At 44.2% G+C, this 26,338-nt stretch overlaps 1 protein-coding gene across 4 annotated transcripts in view; it reads right to left on the bottom strand.

Moving 5' to 3' along the window:
- The window catches only part of PTPRK (protein tyrosine phosphatase receptor type K), a 635,931-nt gene that overhangs the window by 362,663 nt on the left and 246,930 nt on the right, over window positions 1-26,338 (bottom strand). The gene's annotated exons all lie outside the window — the stretch shown is intronic.

Here is a 26,338-nt window from a genome sequence, read left to right as displayed (position 1 = left end):
ACAGATTCATCAAGATTTGAGATAATTATAGTCTCAATTTTTGTTAAAATACAATAAAGGGTACATTTTTAAAAAGCCAGCTCTTTTTCCATGTCTTTCGGGCTCTAGTGTTTTCGTTAGTTCTTTAAAAGTTTCTAGATAACTTTTAGACATCAGTATTTCTCACACGAGAAGACCAGCTTCAAAAACTGCTGGATCAGTTCTCCAAAGCGTGCAAGGACTTTGGGCTTACCATCAGCCCAAAGAAGACAAACGTACTCCGTCAGGATGTTGCTGAATCCCCATCAATCAGTATTGACAACTATACGTTAAAGGTTGTCCACGAGTTCGTTTACCTCGGGTCCAGCATCACTGACACCCTGTCGTTGGACACTGAGCTAAATAGGAGGATCAGAAAAGCAGCCACAACTCTGTTCAGACTCAGCAAGAGAGTGTGGAATAACAACAAGCTGTACACTCACACCAAAATGCAAGTCTACAGAGCCTGCATCCTCAGCACCCTCCTTTATGGCAGCGAGACTTGGACCCTGTATGCCCGCCAGAAAAAGAGGCTGAACATCTTCCACTTGAGCTGCCTCAGGTGCATCCTTGGAATACCATGGAAGAACAGAGTGACCAAACACCACTGTCCTCGAGCAAGCTGGAATCCCAACCATGCACACCCTCCTCAGGCAGCGTTGGCTTCGCTGGCTTGGCCACGTCCACAGGATGAATGATGGAAGGATTCCAAAAGACATTCTGTATGGTGAGCTAGCCTCTGGCAAAAGACCTCCCGGACGCCCCCAGATGCGCTACAAAGATGTCTGCAAGAGAGACCTCAGAGAGGTAGACATCGAGCTGGACAACTGGGAAGAACTAGCAGATGACCGCAGCAGATGGAGGCAGGGGTTACACAAGGGCCTTCAGAAGGGCGAGATGAGGATCAGACGGCTAGCGGAGGAGAAGCGAGCACACAGAAAGCACACTAAGGACTTGCCAGACACCTACCACATCTGCAAGAGATGCACCAAGGACTGTCACTCTCTTGTGGGTCTTCATAGTCAAAGTAGACGCTGTAAATGAAGTCCTCAGTTGAAACTATAAAGGGCGCCATCCGTAGTCTATGCAGACTGAAGGATGCCTACTACTACTAATCATCCTTCAACTCTTGTCTTTACATTTGCCTCATACTACTCCACAGAGCTGCTTTTGGGGAACAGGGGACAGCCTCTTGGCCTGTGTAAAGCACCAGCTTGCAGCAGATTCAAAGAAAATAACCATGTAATAATAAGAAGTCTTGTGGCACCTTATAGACTAACATATTTTGGAGCATAAAATTTCGTGGGCAAAGACCCACTTCATCAGATGCATGAGTGAGGGGGGTGGTTTCAGAGGGGTATTTAAAGAGTGGGGTTCCAGCAAAAGGGAGGGCCAGAGCTGACAAGGTCTGTTCAGCAAGGTGGAAATGGCCCAGTATCAACAGTACTTATCAAAAGAGGAAAAAACAAGTCAGATCAGACAGGGGGATGTGAGCCTTTGTCAGAGTCTAATGGGGAGACATTAGCATTCAGAGCAGAGAAACTGCCTGTGTAAGCCGCAAGCCACCTAACGCCAACTATACCATCAGGGGCTCCTTTACCTGCACATCTACTAATATAATATATGTCATCATGTGCCAGCAATGCCCCACTGCAATTTACATTGGCCAAACTGGACAGTCTCTCCATAAAAGAATAAATGGACATAAATCAGACATCAGGAATGGTAATGTGCAGAATCCTGTGGGGGAACACTTCAATCTCCTTGTACACTCAGTGGCAGATTTAAGGGTGACAGTTCTGAAACAAAAAAATTTCAGAAATCAAATGGAGAGAGAAATCTCTGAGCTGCAATTTATTTGCAAATTTGACTCCATTAACCATGGATTAAACAGAGACTGGGAGTGGCTCCCAGTTTATAAAGGCAGTTTCTCTGCTCTGGGTGCTAATATTGCCCCATTAGACTCTGACAAAGGCTCACATCCCCCTGTCTGATCTGACTTGTTTTTTCCTCTTTTGATAAGTACTGTTGATACTGGGCCATTTCCACCTTGCTGAACAGACCTTATCAGCTCTGGCCCTCCCTCTTACTGGGACCTCCCTCTTTAAATACCCCTCTGAAACCACCTCCCCACACTCATGCATCTGATGAAGAAGGTCTTTGCCCATGAAACCTTATGCTCCAAAATATCTGTTAGTCTATAAGATGCCACAAGACTTTTTGTTATTCTCGAAGCTACAGACTAACACGGCTACCTCTCTGATACTTGTAACCATGTAATAAAATCTTTTTTGATTACTAACGTCCTAAAATGGCACAAGCTGCATTTTACATAAATATCTCAGATGCAAATTTAACTTTTGCTCTCATCTAACTCCTTCTCAGTCCTTCCCATCTGAATATCTAATTTGACATATTTCTTTGATTAATGACCAATCCAGCCTTCCTGAACTATACCCATACATCTAATACTTTCAGCTTTTCAGAAATCTCAGTCAGAGTTCCTCAAGTTTAAGAGCTAAAGTGACTAGAAATGCAGACTATTAGCTTTCCAGTTCTGGGTAACTGACCAGTTTATCAAAAGAACTCACAAAGCCTGTCTCTTTCTCCAACGGAAGTTGGTCTAATAAAAGATATTACCTCATCCTCCTTGTCTTTCTAGTATCCTGGGACCAACTCTGCTATAATGCCATTCAGAAATAAAGGTCAACGATTGTCCTTTGTTACTGAAATTAATTTAGTAGTCTGGGAAGTTTCTATCAAAGAGAAAAATGAGAATAAACAATGAAAAGGTAGCTGAGGAGAAAGCTTTGCAAGTAAAACAAATAGGGCTTTCAGGAATCCTCTAGATAAACCGTAATTCTGTATTCAAACAATTTGCGGCTCAGTGGCTTATACAAGTAGAAAGGTAAAACCACATTTTTAAACCACTCTGTGACAACAAACCACACCGCAGTACTGTAATTATCTTCACCATATCAATGTAGATCTTCACCACCGCTGCTAACCACTGTCTCTTGAGACCAAAAGGAGCCTTAGGTAGATCAATATAAGCTACTTGGCATCATACCAGCAAAGCTAGCACCAACAAGCCCAGTAAACTCTTCAGAAAGCAAAATCAATCCAACAAACTTGCTTCCATGCAGAACAGTCAAAACTCAAAGCGGTGCTATTTAGCCCAAACACTTGACAAAGGCTGTATCTACACTTCAGCTCATGTTGGAACAACTCATGTTGCTCAAGAAGGTGAATAACCCATCTCTCATGTGATATACCACCAATATGAGTGCTGATGTGAACAGTGCTATGTTAGACTGATAGCTGCTCCACCAATGTAGCTTCTGTGGCTCCCAGGGGTTGGAGTGGGTAAGCCAACAAGCACGCTCTCTGTGCTTGGCTTAGAACAGCTCCTTTAGAGAGCTTTCAGCAACACTTCTCTAAACGCTGTACGGTAGCTATGCCCTAACATTGGTATGAAACCTAACACTGATATGGAGCCTATCAAAGTGTACATGTCAAGCTACAAGCAAATTTGATTCGTAGGTTTCAATTCTCCTTGGACCAAGTTTCAGCTCTTAAAATGAAAGGCTATGCAGTTGTATTTCAAAAAGAAACCCAAAAGCTTTTCTTTTGTATCTTTCCAAAAATACTAACAAGTAACCAAAAAGAAATCATTACCTATAGCTTGTTAAGGCCATAGGAAATTATTAACTTGTCTTTCAACAAATGTGGTTATCTAAACACGGGGAATTCCATCTTCAGCTCCTGAACATCTTAACAGAAGCTTTCATACTGTATGTAGGACTGGTGGTCAAAGGACACAGAGCAATGTATTTTGGAAAGGTCTGATAAATCTGAGTACACAGATTTAAAATAAAAAGTACTTTCTTCAAGTATTAGTTTTACTCATTACTTTTACCTTTTCTACTGAATGAGTATAGCATTTGAGTGGGAGCGGAGCTCACACAATATAAGCATAGTCTGAGAGTTAAGTAAATAATTCCAGGAAAATTAAACCCCTACATTCTGAAAGTAGCATTTTCAGTATAACACCACTATTAAGAAGCACAATTGATGAGCTTACACTTTCTCCCCACCTGTGTGCCTTTTGCCTCACGTTGCCCCCTTTCGCTCAAGCCCCCTCCCTCAAAGGGCATGGCCTCAGGGACCACGAGGGGGCAGGCCATTCGACAGTAGCAGAGGACAGGTAGTGGGGCCATCCAGGAGTTTTCCAATTGCCCAGGGCAGCAGGTGGGGCCATGGGACATGTGGAAGAGGGGGTGCTTAGAGATGTCGCCCTGGAGCCCTGCCAGAGGGGTCCCACAGCCCTGCTAAGGGGATTTGACAACCGTCACTGGCCATAAAATAAATTGAGTTTGAGACCCCAAAGTAAAGCTGTCCCACATAAGTTGGCTTAATGATGGCTGCAGCTCATAACTACTCCAGGAAACACAGCAGCAGCAAAATGTCTTGTACTTCCTTTCTTTTCTTTTGGGGCGGGGGGGTTAGCTGCAGATTAACTGCTAAGAATTTGAGGTGAATAAGAAGTCTAAGATGACACTACTCAAGCTTTTAGCTACATGCCAGTGTAGCCATTGTGTCTGCTCTTTTACTGATAAAATACTTCCACCCCCAACGAGCCATGTTACCTTAGACAGCCGGAGAACACCCCTGTGGACAAAGTACCGTTCACACCAGCACTTGTCTGCAATACCTTTGTCTTTCATGGAGATGTCATTGTAACACCTCTGAATACAAAAGTTTTGTCAAGCTGCTTCTACACTCGCCCCTTCCCATCAGAGGTGGCATGGTAATGAGGCAATCGAAGCAGGCTAATGACACACTAATGTGCATATTCAATGCCTCATTAGCATAATGACAGCTATGCAAACTTTGAAGTGCAGACTTCAAATTGCAGATTGACAGCGTAGATGGGGGCAGCTTCAAAATAAGTGCCCCACTTTGACATTCCCTTACTCTGACCTAGTTTTGTGGGAGTGAGGAAATGTCGAAGTAGGGTGCTTATTTCGAATCCACCTGTATCTATACTGTCAATCTGCAATTCGAAGTCTGCACTTTGCAATTCACGCAGCTGCCATTATGTTAATGAGGTGCTGAATATGCATGTTTGCACCTCATTAGCCCGTTTCAAATTGCCTCGTTATCATGCCACCTCTGATGGGAGGGGGCAATTGTAGCAGGAGCCTTAGTCGGTTGCCAGTGTAGATATAGCCTCTCTATATTCCCCCAAAGACCTTCTGCTGCCCATCAACATATGTCTAAAGACAATCTTAAACTAACCTTTTAAGTACTGCCTCCTTATCTCAATCATGTATCCAGGTAATCAGCCACTGGTTCAAAAGGCAGAAAAAACAGCTGAGTCAGAGCTGAGGAATAAGTGCATTACAAGAGCATTGCCTGCTGCAATGGAGGAAGGCGAGGAGATTATCCAGCACAGCCCTGTCAAGAAAGTGAGTGGTTCAGCTTTCATAACTTTCCATGAATTGTTTCACTAATTACGAGTCTAGACCATAATGTTAAAATACTTTAAGCATCTTCATAACAATATCAGCAGAGCTAAGCACAACCAAATGGACAAAAATCACTTCAAATAATGATTGGCTGTCTACTGTCTACATACAATTGAGAGAGGTTGCTTTTGATGTTTAGATTGGAACTGTTATTTAACATTGTACGTTTTCTGCAAAGATATCAGAGAATTAACATTCTTTGTTAAAAAGCTTAACATCTGAAAGCATGATAAAGGAGTTACATTCATTTTCAGAGAACAATAATTGTCTCTCTAATCTCCCTAAGTCTAAATTTTTAAACAAAAAAGCCAGATCAAATATTTTGCTTTTCAAACACCTCTGTCAGAACTCTTAACTGCTTCACTATTAAGATAATCACAAATGTTAGAGCAGTTTGGAAAGTTTAAAGGCTTGTCTATACTGAGTTACTTATGATTAGCCGTTCCTGAATAATGCCACCTGCAGACAATTGTTCTGGAGTAAGACTACCTTGTTTCTGTTTAGCTGAACCACAAATTAAAATAGAAAGGAACAAGGCACTCTTGCTCCAGAAAGTCAGCATATGGAATAATTCAGAAATAGCTGTTCTTGAATAACTCATATATAGACAAACCCTAAGTACATGCAAGTATGGCAGCATTATACACTAAGCAGTGAACAAACAAATCACATTAGTTTAGCATGTTTGCCCTCCTGGCTCCTCACAGGATTTTATTAATCAATCAACAGGGTTTAAAACAGAGACCACATGGACCTTGAGACATTTACAGTGTTTTCTGTTCCATGGCAGGCATTAAACATCCATCACTCAGGCTAAACAACGGAGCACACCAAATTTTAAAGCCAAGATCTCCAACAGCTGGAGATGGGGGGATTCTACATTACCAGACAGAATTCTTTCCCAGGCATCTTCCTCGTGGGTCTTACCTACATTCTTAAAAATTCACCATATTGGGGTCAGGAAAGAATTTTTTCCCCCAAGTCTTCCACCCTTGTCTGCAGCTCCTCTCTGTTGGCGGTCACTTGATAATAAATAGGACGTCTTCATGTCACCCTCCTATCTGTGAGTCTGTTGATGGCTGATCAGCCCAATAATGAAGCTCCAGGTCTTACCACAGAAGGCGCCAGTGTTGGTAACCATGGGGGGGTACATGGGGAAGTTTTTGCTGCTCATTTCTTCTTCTTTGCCTCTCCTTGTCTGCTCTGCAGCAGGACTTCTCAAATTGTGCCACACTTTCATTGATTACCACTCTCCACTGGGGACGGTCCTGGGCAAGGTTCTCCCAAGTGTTGACAATGATGCTGCACTTTTGTTTGTGTGTTCCTCTGTCCTTCCTCCAACTCCAAAAACAGAATCTGTTTTGGAGGCACTGATCAGGCACCCAAACAAGGTGACCAATCCAACCAGTTTGTTGATGAATGATAATGGTAATGCTCTGCAGCATGAGGCATGGCTCACTTGAGCTTCGTCTACACTGGGATGCTACATCGAAATAGCTTATTTCGATGTAGCGAAATCAAAATAAGCTATTTCGATGAATAGCGTCTACACATCCTCCAGGGCTGGTGCCGTCGACGTTCAATGTCGACATTGGACAGCACTACATCGAAATAGGCGCTGCAGGGGAGCATCTACACACCAAAGCAGCCCAAATCGAAATAAGGGTGCCAGGAACAGCTGCAGACAGGGTCACAGGGCGGACTAGCACTTCCGGGGCAACAGCAAGCCACTCTCTTAAAGGGCCCCTCCCAGACACACACAGCCTGTACAGCACGCAGTCTGCAGAGCCACAGGCACGCACACCCTGTGAAGCACCATGGACCCCCCAGTAGCAGCAGCCGCCGCTGCCAGAGGCCCACACACCCACCCCTGGAGGAGCAGTGGCTGCCCTGCTCAGTGCCATGCAGGAGGCAGCTGACCATCTTTTATTTGAGGAAGATGAGCTGTCCTCGGGGGATGAGGAAGCAGCCCCAGACCTTGCTGCCCTCCCAGCCCCGCCCCCGGCCGCACACGCCACTGTCTGTGGAAATACCCCACGAGGACGGACTGGTGGGAGCTGCTGGTGCTCAGCGAGTGGGACAACGACCGCTGGCTCCGGAACTTCCGGATGAGCCTGCAGACATTCCTGGAGCTCTGCCAGTGGCTCACCCCTGCCTTACGGCACCAGGACACCCCCATGCGACGTGCCCTCACTGTAGAGAAACAGGTCGGCATCACTGTCTGGAAGATGGCCACTCCAGACAGCTACCGACCCGTAGGGCAGCAGTTTGACGTGGGCAAGGCCACCGTCGGGGCTGTCCTCATGGAGGCAAGAGGACCCCAGGGGGATGGGGGAGAGCCAGACACACCCTGCACACCTCTCACTGGTGCTCTCTCATGTCCTTCCCCTGCAGGTCGTCCGCGCAATCAACGCCCTGCTGCTCCACAGGCTCGTGCGGCTTGGGGACCCGGATGCTGCCATCGCGGGGTTTGCCAGCCTGGGCTTCCCAAATTGCTTTGGGGCTCTGGATGGGACCCATATCCCCATCCGTGCCCTGTAACACAGCGGAGGACGCTTCCTCAACAGGAAGGGCTACCATTCGGTGGTTCTCCAGGCCTTGGTGGACAGCCGGGGCCACCTCTTGCACATTCATATTGGCTGGCCTGGCAGCACCCACGACGCCCAGGTGTTCAGAAATTCGGGCCTGTGCCACTGGCTGGAGGCGGGGACCTACATCCCCCAGCGGGAGATCCCTGTGGGGGATACAACCATGTCCCTCTGCCTCGTCGCAGATGCAGCGTACCCCCTCCGGCCCTGGCTCATGCACCCTTACACAGGCCATGTCACAGCCAGCCAGGAGCGGTTCAACACGTGCTTGAACCTTGCACGCCAGGTGGTCGAGTGCGCTTTTGGCCGCCTCAAAGGGCGCTGGAGGTGTCTCCTCACCCGCCTGGATGCAGACCTCACCAACATCCCCCAGGGTGTGGGCGCGTGCAGCGCACTCCACAACCTGGTGGAGAGCAAGGGAGAGGCCTTCTTCCAGGGCTGGGCTGTGGAGACTGGCAGGGCCGACGTCCAGCCACCCGCTGCCCCCAGTCGCCAGGTCGACCCTGAGGGGGTCGGGGTCCGGGAGGCACTGCGGGCCCATTTTGACCAGGCTGCAGGGTGAACGCTGGCAGGGCCAGCTGCGGGTGAGCCACCCACTGCACCCCCCCCATCCTCCACAAAACTCCTTGCCCCCACGCCCACACCACAGAGAACCCGAGAGCACCCCCCACACACACACACTTCTGTGCAATAAATGGAATTTGTTTTAAACAAAACCCTGCAACCCTTTGTATTAATTATTAACAGAAGAAGAAGGGGGGAACTATGTACATGGGGGGGCAGGTACAAAACAGGAGTAGAACAAAATCTATTTACACAGATGGGGGGAATATGTCCAAAGGAGGGGGCCTTGGGGGGCAATGTCCTCGGCCACGCACCCCTCTATTTTCCTGCACCTGGTGTTGGGGGACACGATCCACGTCTCGACCGGAGGCCTGGTCGAGGCTGCGTGGGGGCCGGGAGAACTGGCAGATAGGGCCAGGCGGAGTCCGGAGGCCCATGATCCCCCTCGGTGGCAGGCCCCAGGACGGCTGATGGTGGAGGGACGGCAGGCGGAGCGGCAGTTGATGTCCTCAAAGGTGCGCATGAAGGCCCCCCAAGCATCCTGGCGCCAGGCCAGCGCTCGCTCCTGGAGATGGAACCGCCGCTCGGACACCTGCAGGTGGCGCTCGGACACCTGCAGCTGACGCCGGAGGGTGGCGAGCAGCTGGGGGTCCGTGGACGCCCGCAGATGGCTCCGACGCTGTCGGGCTCGTCCTGGGGCTGGGTCCGTGCTCCGCCGAGGGGCTGGCCTGGTGGGATGGCCCCCGTGGGCTCTCCGGGACCACAGACACCGCGCCGCTGCTCTCCGGGCCCTCCGATGGTGCAGCTGCGGAACAGAGGAGCGGAGAAGAGCGGAGACAGCCATTAGTCTGGGCCCTGACCCGTGGCCCTTGTCCCCCCACCCCTCTGCTGTTGGTTCCCCATCTCCATCCCCCGGAGATGCTGATGCTGATGGGTGTCCAACCTCCCCCCACCTCCCCCGGAGACCCTAGGTTCCGCTCCCCCCATCCCCAGGGATGGGGCATGGCACTGTCCTGCTGGGGGGCAGGGGCTGATGGACTCTTCTGAGGGACACGCCACTGCTGTCCTCAGGGCCATGGTCATCTGGGTGTGTGGAGGGCCCTGGTCATGTCTCTTGTCCCCGCCCCTTAACCCCCAGGGGTGCACCAGGGGGGTACATACCTGACGGTCCGCTCCCACGGTTGGGGGACACCCATCAGGTGCACGCCCTGCTGGAGCTGCGGGAGGGAAGGTCGATTTGGAGCCCCCCGTTGCTGGAGGCCCCCTCCTCCTCCTCCGGTGTCCCAGGGGTGGGCTCCTGGGGTGCAGGGCTGGCCTCCGGGGCGGACTCCATCTCCGGGGCCTGCTGGGGCTCATCAGCTGATGTGTCAAGGGTGGCCGGCGAGGGGGGGGGAGGTGGTGTACCGGGGGCCCAGGATGGCCCTGAGCTCCCTGTAAAAAGGGCAAGCGGCAGGGGCGGCCCCAGATCGGCTGGCCATGTCCCGGGCCCAGGTGTAACCCTGCCGCAGCTCCTTTACCTTACTCCTGGCGTGGTCAGGAGTACGGGCAGAGTGACCCCGGGCAGCCAGGCCCTTGGCCAGCTGAGTGAACGTACCTGCGTTCTGCCTCTTGCTCCCCATTACCTGGAGCACCTCCTCCTCGCCCCAGAGCCCCAGCAGGTCCTGGATCTCGGCCTCCGTCCAGGAGGGGCCCCGCTGCCTCTTCCCCCACTGGCTGGCAGGCTGGGAGCCCTGGGTCCCCTTGGTGGGGTGCCCTGTGGGCGCCTGGGGGGCTGGCTGGATGCCATGGGGTGCAGGGTGGTGGGCTGGGGCTGCTGAGGGACGTGCAGGCTGGGCACGTGGCTGTGCTACTGCCTGCATGAGCTCTCAGCTTCCTGCACAGGAAATAAGGGGGCGGGGAGCTTTAAGGGGCTGCTGCACGTGGTGACCATAGAGCTCAGGGGCTGGAGAGAGCGTCTCTCAACACCTCAGCTGATGGCCACCAAGGAGGACCCTGCTATTTCGATGTTGTGGGACGCGGATCATCTACACGTGCCCTACTTCAACATTTAACATCGAAGTAGGGCGCTATTCCCATCTCCTGAGGAGGATAGCGACTTCGACATCTCACCTCCTTACGTCGATTTCAACTTCAAAATAGCGCTCGGCACATGTAGACACAGCGGGAGCTATTTTGAAGTTGGCACAGCTACTTTGAAATAGCCGGCTAGTGTAGACACGGCTTTGCAGATTTAAACTAGCATCAATGGTGAATTCTCTGCAACTTGAAGTATTTAAACCATGACTTGACGCTTCAGTAACTCTGCCAGGGTTATGAGTCTAGTTCAAGAGTGGATGAGGTTCTGTGGCTTATAACAAGTAGGAAGTCAGACGAGATGATCATGAGGGCCTCCTCTGAACTTAAAATCTTGAAAGGTAAATGTACCCATTTCAGGGAATGCAGGAAAGCTGACTTTTAAACAATGAACCTTAGCCACAGTGACACTTCCACACCACAGCAAGAGAAACATCACTCTAGAGTTGGCTTGGGTTGGTGGAAGAGAGGAGAGTCTTGCCCTTCCCTACAAGACCCCGGTCTTGGAACCTTAAATGAACAGCAGCACAGGTTACACCTACACAAACAACATTCACCCAGGACTGGTCCTCCTCTTCCCTTATCTTTCTCATTTTCCTAGATCACTGGGTCCCAAACCTGAACCGGACCACATCATAAGTCAATGGCTGATTATTAGAATTAAGCATTGTGATGTACCCAGATATTAGATGTATGCTACCTAGTGCCCTGACATAGAATCATATGGCTGGAAGGGACCTCAGGAAGTCATCTAGTCCAGCCCCCTGCTTCAAGCAGAATCAATGTAAACTAAATCATCCCAGCCAGGACTTTGTCAAGCCAGGACTTTGTCAAGCCAGGACTTAAAAACCTCTCAGGACTGAGAATCCACCACCTCTCTAGGCAATGCATTCCAATGCTTCACCACCATCTTGATGATGTTGTTTTCCCTAATAACCAACCTATACCTCTCCCTCTAACTTTAGGACCATTACTCCACGTTCTGCCATCTGACACCACTGAGAACAGTTTCTCACCCTCATCTTTAGAGCTCCCCTTCAGGAAGTTGAAGGTGCTATTAAATCACCCCTAAGTCTTCTCTGCTATAAACTAAACAAGCTCAAATCCCTCAGCCTATCCTCATACGTCTTGTGCTCCAGGCCCTTAATCATTTTCGTTGCCCTCCACTGAACCTGCTCCAGCATATCCACATCCTTTTTATACTGGGGCGGGGGGGCAAAACTGGACACAATATTCAAGATGTGGCCTCACCAGTGCCGAATAGAGGGGAAAAACCACTTCTCTAGATCTGCTCAAAATGCTCCTCCTAATGCACCCTAGTATGCTGTTAGCCTTCTCGGCTACAAGGGCACACTGCTTACTGATAACCAGCCTAAGTCCTTTACACTGTACTGCTCCTTAGCCAGTCGGTCCCCAGCCGATGATAATGCTTGAGATTCTTCCATCCCAGGTGCAGGACTCTACACTTGTAGTTGTTGAACCACATCAGATTTCTTTTAGCCCACTCCTCCAATTTATCCAGGTCACTCTGGATTCTCTCTCTACCCTCCAACGTATGTACCTCTCCCCCTAGTTTTGCGTCATCCACAAACTTGCTGAGGATGCAATTCAGTCCCTCATTGAGGTCATTAATAAAGATGTTGAACAACACCGACCCCAGAACCAAGCCTTGTGACACTGCTTGAAACCGACCGCCGTCCAGATACTGAGCCACTGACCACTACCCATTGGGCCCAACTGTCAAGCCAGCTTTCTATCCATCTTCGAGTCCAAGGCTCCAATCAATATTTCCTTAATTTATGGGCAACAGTGTTGTGGGTGACTGTATCAAAAGCTTTGCTGAAGTCAAGGTATATCACATCCACTGACTTCCCCATCTCCACAGAGTCTGTTACCTTACCATAGAAACTAATCAGATTAGTCAGGCAGGACTTGCCCCTGGTGAATCCATGTTGGCTACTTTTGATCATGTTCCCCTCTTCCAAGTGCTCCAAAATGGATTTCTTGATGATCCCCTCCATTATTTTCCCAGGGATTGAGTTAAGGATGACCAGTCTATAGTTCCTTGGATTGTCCTCTTTTCCTTTTTTAAAAATGGGCACTACGTTTGCCTTTTTCCAGTCATTCGGGATCTCTCCCAATCTCCAAGAATTTTCAAATATAATGGCCAAAGTTTTGGCAATGACATCTGCCAATTCCCTCAGTACCTTTGGGTACATTAAATCCAGAACCATGGATTTTTGTACATCTAGTTTTTCTAGATTGCTCAGAACTTACTCCTTCCCCACAGATGGCTGCCCTCTGCCCTCCCATACTGCATGGTCTAGGACCGTTGTGTGGGAGTTGACTTTGTCTGCGAAGACTGAGGCAAAAAAAGCATTGAGTACTTCAGCTTTTTCTACATCATCTGTCACCAGGTTACCCCTCTCATCCAGTAATGGCCCCACATCTTCTCTAATAACCCGTTTACTGTTAACATGCCTGTAGAAATTTGATATGCTGACTTCTGTGAGGAATATAAGGCACAAAGGTGGGAAAAGAAAAGGAAGAGAGGTCATGCTGCCCTTAAAGAGACAGACCAGCCCTGTTTCACTCAACAAATGTAGTTTGACAGGATTTATTGCCCATTAACCTGTGTTCATAGGTATTAATTATATTATGCTCCTTTAATTCTATTAATCAACACCTGTATCAGAAGCTCTTATTACCTTGCCCAGAAGCAAATGCCTAACTAACAGGCCTACAGTTATCAAAATTAACCTGTTCACACTGCTAAAAACATTGGAACATAAGCTTTCTCCCAGTCACCCAGAACATCCCTAGTATTCAAAGAGTAATTGAAAATCTGCAATGTTTTAGCAAGCTCTTCCACCAGCAGTTTTAAAACTCTGATGCAACTTATCCAGACATACTGATTTAAAAATGCCAAAGACTAGTAACTGCTGGTTAACATCTGGAAAAGGAAGTGTTTCATTATCATATATGACATGATATCACATCAAGTGGCTTCTTCCCAAATGCAGAGCAGATACTGAACACTTCTGCCCTGCTTCAGCCCTGCACAGGAAAATGTTCCCTATTGGAATTACTGCTCAGATGATTCCAGATATTAATCAAAGTTCCCTAGCGCTTTGACATGCTTACTTCTGAGAGGGATATACGGCACCAGACAAGAAAAAACCTGGGAAGTGCTCTGTCTAGATCAGCTTCAAGCTGGAATAAAGAAAAAAAACAAAACAAAACAAAACAGTTCTTAAATCGTTTAATGTTCACAGTAGGGAGGTTAAAAAAGAACTTTAGCATGTTTTAGGTGACCAAAAGCACAAGCCAAACCATTTTATACTCTAGATTAAAATTTGACTTTTGAACATTGTTCACTTTTGTCCACACTTCGAACTTTTTTGAAATGACTATTAAAATCTGCTTTAAACTGTGTTTAAAATTTTATCTTTAATACAATGCAATGGTCATGCTACCACAGAAGATGAAGCCTCTTTACAAAAGGAGTCGAAGATAGAATTTTCTTGCCTGAAACTCAGTTAAGAGCCATTACACATATCAGAAGATTGAGCACTGTTAGAAAGGCCAGTGAATCTGAACCTTAAAGATAAGATTACAGAGGAAGACATAGGATGGAAGGGGGGAAAAAAAAGAAAAAAGCAGACTGCCAGGATCTAAACCTTGTAGAATTCCAGGGAAGAGGAGTCTTATTGTGGAGCTGCAGCTAAAACAGAAAAGTTTCACCCCACTTTTTTATAAAGTTAGTAGAAGAAACACAAAGGAAGAAATCAGAGCACAATGATCAACCTTAAATAGATCACACTTGTCCTTACCACAAAGTGATATTTGAAATAGTAGAAGGAAACACTGAAGTATCTCTATACTGCTGCATAGTGTGGTAACTGAGTTCCTATTTAAGGTAACCACGGACCTTTTCCTCACCACATATAAAGAAAATATAATACAGTAGCTAACAAAACAATGAATAAAAATGAAAAGAAAGATTAAAACACATCTGTATTGAATTTGAATCCATTACTAAAATAGTTAATTCTGTGTTTGGCTAAAAGTATTTTTATATGACATATGTTTTGTGTATATTCCACTTGGGATACCTGAAAGCAGTGTTAATCCCTTCCTGAAATACTTCAGTCTGGTACGGCGAATACGTTTTTTCCTTTGCATTTCAATATACTGCAAGAATGAGTTTTTAAAGAACTTTTCCTCAGGATTATATATTATATTTCTGTAGGAAATTGACATCAGTTCTGCACCCAGTTTGAGGTGCAGCAGTGTTTACGGTTCTACACCATAAACTTTTATTATATTTTAAATATCACTGAGTCAAAGAATAATCACCAATCATAATAATAAAAGTCACAGTACAAACCAACATGGATAAAAAGCAACTCAGTAATATTTCCAGAACACAAAATATAGATAATTTGCCACAAAATCAAGAAAGAATTTATAGATGTAATTAAGTGATCCTGTAAGGCCAAATTTACGAAGAAAATTCCCTATATTTAAATTATAGTAATGGAACAAAACAAAAACTATTACAATTTTCAACTAAGTACAAATATATCATCACCTTTTCCAAAAGAGTCATGTCATCTAAATTAGTGCAGAAAGAAGTTGTAATACAACATTAATAGCATTTAAATCACTGGACCTTTTTCTGCAAAACTTGATTTGATTACGGAATAATAATGAAAATAAATAAGGAATGTTTTGAAAAATATTCATCCAATAGTTTGGGCATGTTCAATTCCCTATTTAGCCATAAAACTCCTAGGAAACCATTATCATTAATGCCTCCCTATGTCTACCTCTCATCTCTAATACAGGGATTATTAGAGCTGATAAAAAAAATTTGGGGAAGAAGCATATCATAGGTAGAGTCTTTTTCTGTTTCATGAAGCTTGAAATGGGTTCTTTTTCTCTTTTTTTATTTATTTGTCACTCATTTTTATGCTTTCTATGTGAACATTTTTCATGAATATTCTCATTAATTCAGACCCACATTGAAAACTGCTTGACAATATCAATATAAATATAAGCCATCAATAAAAATTGGTTCTAAAATGCTCTGGCATTTTTCAGAAATAAGGGAATTTCTGTAATTTCCTATTATTCACATTTTAATATTTTAGCAGTAAATTACTTGGGCACAGACAGACAAACACCCATCAGTTTGCTCCATATCTATACCGAATCATATAATTACATATACAGATATAATCAAATTTATTACATATCAGTCATGACTATTTTCCCAACATTATAACAGTTAAGAGATAAAATATTTTACACTGTCTACCTAAGTCCCTTCACCAACTTTCACATCCACTCGGAGGAAAAAAATCTCTAGGTTTTCGATGTTTCCATTTCTCCTTTCTGAGAATGGGTGTGGAATATGCACAGAATGCAGGGTAACTGGATTTTCTTGACTTGGAACTTCATTGAGAATTCATGCCATTCTTGATCTAACCACAGGTTAATTTTGTCCTGAGATAAGTGCATTTTTAAATACTTCTAATCTTTAGCACAAAACAACAGTAAACACAGCCTGCAGCCACAGTAGTTAAGACTATACAATGCTTTTTGTGCTATTAATCTCCATCTAAAAATCTGACCCACTAGCACAAGGGTGGCCAAGAAGTACAAAGAAGAGGGCCAGCACCCTATGACTCGCTGTTGCTCTGCAGATCGTCAACAAATCACAAACAGGATCCACAGCTCAGTTGTTGAAAGCTAGCCACCGGAAGGGTATGATATACAATTAACACACATCCTTTTCTTCACTTTTCAGCTGTACAAGCTTGGAAGCGCTTGCAACTGTGTGAGAAGTTATAATTAAGTCTATCTGTCCCTCACTGAATTTATCAGGCTCCCATGTTTTACAAGTACAGATTGTCCAGAACAGCTCAACATGATTGGGAAGTCACTTAACTGGTTTGCTGCAAATCATTTGGAATGAAAGAGTCGGTTTTCCTGGCTTGTAAATTATTCATTCCTTAAACAGAAGTGACTCTCTAATGGCTCAGGGTGTTAACCTAATTTTCGTGTATTTAAACAGCTGAGATCTAGCAGGACTCAAATTTCAAGCCTTTGAATGCAGGTCTGCGCTGCACAGTCAAGTTTTATTTTTGGCTCAGTTCAAAAGAATAATTGGCAAAAGTTCTTCGTTTCCTTTCAAAACACAACACAACTATTCAAAAAGCTCAGATTTTTAGATAAACTCATGAACTGTCAGCACAATACAGTCTACACTTCCCCATAATTTTGACTAAGATAATGAAAGCTGATCACCTCAGTACAGAAACCTTCGTTAAAAACTTTTCCAAGGCTAACTACATGCTGGCAGGACACTGACTTTCTCATTCTAAAGACCACAATAGCCGCACTGTAGTTAGTACAGTAACAGGAGAATGCATCACAGCCCCATGAATTTCACTATTCTGCTGTGACAGACGTTGACTCCTCCTCTAGCAACAGGAAATCTCTCCTTAATACAACCTAACAGTTGAAAACCACTGCTAGTTTCCACTGTGCAAAGGAAGGAAAATGTGTTACCTGGGTTTCTATTCACTGTGCTTGAGCTCAGGTACAACCATCGAAGTGGCACATCTAACATTTCCAGCTCTAATTCATCACTGATTACACAATATCTTCATCTACACTACAGTATAAAGTTGACACAAGTTATGCAATTTCGGCTATGTGAATCAATTAGCTGGAGTGGACGTACCTTAGAAAGACTTTTAGTTCTGGAGAAGAACAAGAGCCAGAGAACCAGAGTCAACAGGAGCACGTTCAGCAGTCGATATAGCAGGTCTTCACTAGACTCGTTCCATCAAACCATCCCCCGCCTCCCATGAATACATTGCTATAGCTTTGATTCACTGGGAGCACAGACACATCCAATGAGCAGCCACAATCCCTAGGGCAGAACATATTTTCTGCAGTGAAACCACACCTGTGAGACAAACTAAGGAGTAGGGTTTGCACAAAGTTTACCTAGAGAAAGGTAGACACCGGAATTCTCAGATGCTAGATGACAATGAAGGAGAAGAGGACTTGCCAGGCAGAACTCAGAAATATACTGAGGGTTCCTCCTAGGCAGCCAATAGAGATCATGGAATTACTACAGAATAGCCAACAGATCATGGAATTACCACAGAATATTTGGAAAAACAGCAAATTTTCTTCAGACTTCTATCATGATCCTTCTCACCTCTAAACTGCTGCAGGAAAGAAAGAAATTAAGCTAAAGCCCTAGTTAGTTAGCTTCACTAAGTCACAGGAGGCTTTGAGCTTCCAACTCAATCCACTTGAACTCACTACCTCCCCTACATTCACTATACAGTTTTAACTGCCTCATTTAACACCATTTTCATCATACAGATAAAAAAATATTTAAAAGTTATATTACCATGGCTATAAGATTTTTTTTCCAAAAAAATCTAGATAAATTCCCTCTACACTTAAAAAAAATAGTGAAGAATCTTCTCCATAAAATCCCTTTGTAATATGATAAATACTTCCAGTGAGAAAAACTGAAGACATGGTATTAATTTCTATAGTTTTAAAATATTTTTATTCAGGAATCTTGACTATTACCATTGAGAAAATTTTGAGTACAATCATATTAACATTTTTTTTGAAATCTGAATTATTTATTCCACATTGGCTGGGTCTACACTTACCTTGAATATTGACGGCTGCTACACAATTTTAGGTACACTAATTGCATACCAAAAAGCAATTTTGCAGCCATTGACATTTCTCCTTGTCCTCACTGCAGAATGCTGATGTGGGCGCTGCCCCCCATCAGCTTTCCTTAATCCTTGGGGCTCGCAAGGAGTTCTTGGGTCAACATTGACCATGGAACAGGCTGTTTCGCCATGCATGAAACCTAAGCATTTGCTCTTCCGTGGCGAGTGTAGACCCAGCCAAAGTAACAATGTCATCTTCACCCTAATTTAAAATGATGGAAGGAGGATTGCATGCAAGGGGGAACGGGGAGAGATTTAAAGTATATGAACCACTTGTTTCCTTATCAGCGGCCAATCCCACTACTGGTTGAACCTCTTGAGACCGGCGCTCTTTCCAGCAACATCTGTGGTCCTGAATGATTTTAGTTAGCCAAATGTCCACTTACGGCTGTGACCAAGTCTCCTGAGGGCCCATAAAGTTTGCTTACAGCCACAACTCCTGGTCCTCAGTGTTCTGTGCTGTTGTTTAACTCTAGTTTACCCCTCATTTATTTCTAAGAGCCCAGTAAGCAGTGAAAGCGTAGTTAATGCCGCTAGACAATATTGACCTCCTGTGGATTGGCAAATGCTCTCGTTCGGCCCCATCAGGTCCTCAGGGTGCCAGACTAGAAAGCTTCAACCTGTAGTCAAGTAGGGGTACCTGTTAAATCCTCATTTGGAGGAAGGAAAGCTTTTATTCTTCATTTCTTTTTAGCCCTGGGGTTGTTCATAGTTTACCTCAGAAAAAGAGAAAACACTTTAAAAAACATTGTCTGGTCTGCAGCTCTTTGAAAAGAGATTTCCCATGAGGTCTTCCTTCTCCCTTGCTAAGAAGAAAGAAAGGAAGGACAAAGCAACAGGCAAATATGACTGCATGAATTTAAAAAAAAAAAGAAAAATCAGACATGCTTAGAAATAAATTCTACAGGCAGCTGGAAGAACATGGTCCTCACAAGCAAAAGTGATAAGCAAAGTATCATATTGTTAAGAAGTCTGCGATTCCTATTTCCCAGGTTCTTCTGTTACTTTTAATTCTAGGCATATAAGTTGGTTGGTTGAATGGAAAGCAATTTTACAAGTTTTTTTTGTTTTTGTTTTTTTTTAAAGTGGAAGTTTTTGTTAATGACTCAAAAACACCCTTCTACTTAAAAAAAAAATTAAGCTTGTTTGTCCTGAAGCAGAATATATTTAATTTAGGGCTGTAAAATTATTTAAAAAATTAATTGTGATTAATCACGTGATTATCACAAGGCAGCCGTACACCCCCATATAGAGAGAGACTCACTCCAACATCCCATCAAACCACATTTCCAAACAGAAACACGCATCCCACAATACAGACAAATGTACATCAACACCAGAGACATCCACTGACCATCTACACCCCTCCACACACAGGTGTACCCTGCAACATCTCATATATACTCCACACACACAGACGCTAACCCTACCTCCACACCCTCACCCCACTTACACCTAACATATTCCTTACAAAGAGATAGAGACTCAGCCATATATCCATAAAGATATATATATATATATATACACATCCCAATTACACCCCAATACAGAGAGACACCAATTATATGCAGGTATCACAAGACTCCAAACAAAATACCAATAAAAAAGTATATAAAAGTCATCTTATACAGATACACATCTCATATACTCACAAACCATCCGGCTACACATGACACTTACACCTCATCCCACCTACTTACACACTATACCCCCATGCACGCACGCACTTCCCCATGAAGAGAGACATGCCCAGCTAGACCTATAGGTACCCGAATTAAAAGTACTGGGGGTGCAGGTTTGAATTGGTTTCATCATATAAAGGATTTACAGATTGGTTCAATGATACTCAGTACCTTCACTACGCAAGTTGTCCCAGAGCCCTCACGTACAGCCCCACACAGAGAGGCATGTACTTCCCACCTGTGCCCCCATGCAAAGAGACCCCCTACACCAGGACACACACCAAGCACCTGCCACCCCTTCACTCTTCCAGGACGAAGGCTCTGTGGCAGAAAGCCCGGGCTGAGACAGCTACCAGCAGCAACAGCAGCAGCAGCAGGCAGAGGAGCCACCCAGTGCGGCCCCATCCTGGTCCCCCTCAGCACCATCCGCCCACCTCACTGCTCTTCATGGTCTACCTGGCCAGCCTGCCACAGGGAGCCAGGCTGGGATCAGCTGCAGCAGGCAGCAAGCAAGTGGTGCTCTGAGGACAGAGAGAGGGAGTTATAGATTACCCTTGGTGTCTCCTGGGGCCTCCACCACCCCTGGCAGCCACTGTACACCTCTTCCTCCAGGGGCAGCAGGCCAGGCCAGACCAGGCTCAGCTCCCTTCCATTCCCCAACAGTGCAGCACTGTCTGCTCCTTTCCTTCCACAAATTTCCCTGCCGCATTCCTTGCCTACAATGGCGACCCCATGCCAGAGTCAGAGCAAAGCGCCTCATCACAACAAACTTTTTGGTTGCTGGCCAACCGCTCCCTTTTTTGGCCTCAGAAAGTGTAGTAAAACAGTCAATAATAAAACAGTCAGTAAACACATGATTAATGTGCATTAATTTTTTTTAGCATGTTACTTCAGCCTGGTGTTAATTTACGCCCTTTTGGCTATCATGTCCCATAGTACAATGTGTATACTGTTCTCTGCCTATCTACCCCAACCATAACAAAAGACTTCGATGGCATAAATTGTTGCACTAATTTTACTGTTTCTACTTGTGACAACTGGCTGAGAAGTTGTACAGCACTGCCAAACACGATTTTATTGTGAGCCTTGTGATATCTGGTATTTCTCTTAATAGCTGCAGCTCCTAGAGTCAAGTGATTACATGCGAATTTCAGCTTTCATGTCAAATGACAAGTAGATTTCTGACTCTCACAAAGTGTGGACAAAATCCTGAAAATATGAATGTTTAAGGCTGAAAAAAACCTAAGGCCAGTAACAAATGTGCAATTTTTTAAATTCAAATTTTGAAGTCAGTTTCATAGTTCTGAGTTCAATGTTAAAGACTGGAAATACTTGAAATGTTTATAAACTTGATTGGCTGTCCAATTCTTCTGTATAAGTCCTACACTACTCATACTCACCAAGGCCTGAAAAATCTACTTATGACAAGTGGAAAACTTTTCCTGGCAAATGTTAGGGGTGAAGCCATAACCTTTGGCTCAACTTAACCTTTAGACCAAAAAAGTTTCTCACCCCTAAAGCAAGGTTTCCCGAGTCTATACAGAGCTCGCTCCACTGCCTTTGCTACTGCTGTTCAAAATCCAGTGAAGTAAATAGGTCAATAGAACAAAATGTCGAGAGAAGCTGTGGAAGCTCCTTTGCTAGAGGTTTACAAAAAGATGCTAGATAGGCTGGTTTAGACCCAACACATCCTGCATCTTCGCAGAGGATTAGACTAGATGCCTCTTGCGGTGTTTTCTTGTTAGGATAGTGGAACCATAGGATTAGAATCTTTTCATTAACTTCATGAACTGTGCCCTTAGTTTAGCAGACACTCTGATGATATTCAGAGCCCTATAGAGAACAAGGGAGCATAAGACATTAAAGAGATTCCAATTACACAAACTATCCAGTTGGTGTCAAGTATCTGTAGCCAGACAGAGTCTCCCCCTTACAAGCCAGCTTGCTCGTTGCCCCCCGCCCCCCCACTGAGGAGCACACAGGGCACGGAAATGGCTGCTGACAGCACAGTCTTTGATGCCCTCATTGAGGCCCAGATATGCTGGCTTATCGTGACCCTGAGAAGCAGAAAGTACAGCTAGAAGGCTAACAGGCCAGACTGTCAACATGAGGGGGGGGGTGGACCCTCAGAAATCACCCCAGCTGGCATTGATCAATATGATGCACACACACAATCACCCAGAAGGGGACGTGCCCCGCCCGCACAAAAGAATGTCCTGTACTCCTAAATTGTTTATCTCTTGTCTTACAAGTGCAAACTAAGTAGAAATGCCCTTGTAACAAACTGGAGTCACAAAGACAGACCAGTATGATCTGGCACCATAGATAAGAAAGAGAATACATAACCCAAAAGGGGTATAAAAGATGGGTCCAGCAGAACTCTAACTTTGAGTGCATTCAACCAACTTCCTGCTGGTCGGGTCAGGCGATTGCCTCCCGAGGTCCACTACTGGGGACGCCCAACCTCGTATTCGTCTTTCCGCGGAATTGAGTGACCGATCCGGCTTGGCTACGCTGGTATCGAGAGACGCAGAGAGGGTAAGATACACCCATGCTAGGTCTATGACTTTTTTTGTGCACAGCTAAAGAATTAGAGCTCTGTAACTAGTATCAAGATATCATTGTGTTAGATGATAACAGATATCTTTGTATTGGATTGTAACGTAACTTGTCAACACCTGTACTTTGCTAGCATATAAGAAGTAAACAATAGCCTTTTGTAACCGCACGCTTATAACTGTAGCTTAAATAAACTTGTAACTAGTTAAGATCCAAGCCTAACTATTTTGTTAACCCTTTTGTCACTGCAACACAGCCGGCACAACAAAAGAACTTTAACCGTTTGGTTACTACAGCCTGGCCGTGGGTGAGTGTGCTAGGAGCTGCCTGCTCTAACAGTAAAAAACTGGGTTGCTTAGGACCCAGGGGAGTACCTCACCGCACATTACCTGGCCACCGGCTAACAGTATCGGAGGGGCAGCCGTGTTAATCTGGATCTGTAACAGCAATGAAGGGTCCTGTGGCACCTTACAGACTAACAGAAAAGTTTTGAGCATGAGCTTTCGTGAGCCTCATCTGATGAAGTGAGCCTGTGCTCACAAAAGCTCATGCTCAAAACTTTTCTGTTAGTCTATCCAGTTGGTGACCTGGCATTGGAATGTGTACAGGTAAATCATCTTGCATCTGGCTAGTTTATGTCCAGATTTGTCGCTTCTTAGGTCATAGTCACTTTGCTTTAAAAAGCCCATAAAGTATTTCCTTACATGGTTCAAAGCACAAGCAATGCAAACTGTTAGTTCATATCACCTACTCCTGCACCGACTCAGCAATCCACAGACGAGCCTGAAACACTTTTCCAATATGCTGTCTTTTTCCAAGGATCTCCAAGATTTACAGGTAAATAAACTAAAGTAATTTACTTTCATCTCACTAATGGAGTGGAGTTTTCAGCATTCAGTGGAGCGGAAGATCTCTGCTTGTGAGAGTGCCATCAACTTAACCCTTACCTTTATCTTTGGGCACTGATTTACACAGGGTCTCTTACTTTAAGTTGCTGAGCAATATTTTCTTTTTGACTCTTGTTTATAATCAAGAATATTATGTGAAACTGAATTATTATACTTTTCTGCTGTTTAATATAAAATTAGGCAAAAAGTAATATAAATCCATCACTGAAGAAATGCTAATACAGTGAAGTTTTCCGAAGGGAATTGAGTGCTAAAGCAAAATAGTTATTTATATTATGGAAACAGCACACACCATTATAAAGCCACAACTTGTTTCAAACTAATCTTATCTTCAAACCTACCATACTTCAAATTTAATTGTAAATCCCCAAGAAGGTGATGGCAGTAGGTGACAATTCTTGGTGACCAATCTCTTGTGTCAGTACTTTGGCCTGCCTTCTTTATGGCAGTATACAATAAAAGGTTTCAAGTGTCGGAGGGGTAGCCGTGTTAGTCTGGATCTATAACAGCAACGAAGGGTCCTGTGGCACCTTACAGACTAACAGAAAAGTTTTGAGCACGAGCTTTCGTGAGCACAGACTCACTTCATCAGATGTATCTGATGAAATGAGTCTGTGCTCACGAAAGCTCATACTCAAAACTTTTCTGTTAGTCTGTAAGGTGCCACAGGACCCTTCGTTCCCAATAAAAGGTTTGTTATCCAGCTCTTTAACATCCAGAAAAGTCAGTTAACTGGCATATGCCATAGACAACAATTCCCCCTTCAGTTAACAGGAAAAATTCTGATTGCTATCCAGCATCGTGTTACAGCCTTTGTGGAAGTTGTGTTTCTTTGATGACCCTGAGGCAGCAGAGGAGCAGTAAATTACAGTACTGTGTACAATAACAGTGTTAAAATACCTAATGTTAAATAAGGTATTTCATTTCTTAAACAGTTTTGCGTACAGTGGAAAAGCTTGAGAAACCAACACATTTGGTTAACTGGCAACCCTGATTCACCATGCAAAGTTTGTACTGCAGGTTGATTTTGTAACCATCTTATCAAAAACAAACACACAAACAGATGTTAACCACAAGTATGTCAGAAATCTAGTTTTTGTTTCCTCATTGCTTCAACCTGTCTCAGTTGCAAAACTACCATGGCTCTCATCATTTAAGACAATTACATCCTTTCACTCTTCCACTGCATTCCTGGAATGGACACTTCAGTTTTCCAAAATGAGTAACTTCAGGCTAACTACTAAAAATACCTTTTTGTGACGTTCCTCTCCTGTCCCCAACCCCTGCCACACCCCACTATACCCGCTCAAGCCAATATTTTGATCAAATCAGGCTTATATATATATATATATATATATATATATATATATATATATATATAAGGCTTCTTAATGCAATGGATCGGTGGGTTATGCTGAATTTTAAATCACAGAGAAAAGTAATATGCGCTAAGAAACTCAAGCATAATCTGATGAGCCACCAAGGGCATAGTCAATATGTCTTCACAATGAATTATTTTAAAATGGTACTTAGCTGCATTTCTGATTTCAGTATTGCATCAGGAACTGGTGGAGCATTATCATATACATGATACAACTTCTGGATGGAAATGCTGCACTCTACTTTTGAGTGCTGTTAGTGTATGAAAAGGTCTCTTTCACTTTTGGACACTTATCTTGGTTCTTTTTTTCAGAATTTCAGCATCATATACAAAACGAAATATTTATTATTCAAACAGACATGAAAATAGCCTACAGCAGCAGATCACAAAAACTGGGCTAAAAATGAAGACCAGCTTTATCATTTGATACTTCTACAAATGAATTAACTTACAAAGTTAGCCTTCATACTGGCTCTGGTATTTATGATATGCCATTTTGATTTAACTTACAAGAGAAGAAAGTCCCCACAGGTAGGTTTTTCTTTTGTTTTAAAGTGATTTTTAGTGTTTCATTTGTAAAAGTCATAGGAAAGCATGGGCAAGGACTCTCAGAAGCAGTGCTCTCATGTGCATTGTAGGTGGAAGTTATTTTTAATGTGACGCTTGAAATAAAACTTATGCCCATAGGAACTCAGTGCCTTAGGAATGAAATAAAAAATTATGAGATTTTTTGGACTCATGTTCTGTAGTAGCTGCATTTAAAATGGAAGAATGCAAATTCATTTTTTTTCAGCAGGCTAGTTTATAATGCACATGTTTACACTGATTAATAACTATTATTAAGAGTAACGCCACTGAAGTCTATAGCACTTGTGCAAGATCTGACTGTGAATGTATTGCATCTGCAAGTGACAAAGAATTTCCATGTAGTTTAAGTTTTACTCTGTGCAGGTGATGACCTTATGCATATAAATCATCACTGCATTTGCCCCACCCCATGTTATTGCTACAAATAATTACCTAAATTAATTTTCTATTTCGAGCCATTCATCCAGAGTTCTCAGTACTATTAGATTTCATAAGGAAAGTGAGGCCGTGGGCATTTTCCCTTCAACAACTGGTTCAAAAATCACCTTCCACATTTGTAAAATCCTCTATCATTCTTCAATTTAGCATCTCTACCTGCTCTTTTCCCCTTGTCACATATCTAGCACAGATCTTCTTTCTGTCATTCCGTACAATGTTAGTATAGA

This window comes from Carettochelys insculpta, chromosome 3, assembly GCF_033958435.1.
Source record: "Carettochelys insculpta isolate YL-2023 chromosome 3, ASM3395843v1, whole genome shotgun sequence".
Lineage (NCBI taxonomy): Eukaryota > Metazoa > Chordata > Testudines > Carettochelyidae > Carettochelys > Carettochelys insculpta.
This window is presented reverse-complemented; position numbering and strand designations above follow the sequence as displayed.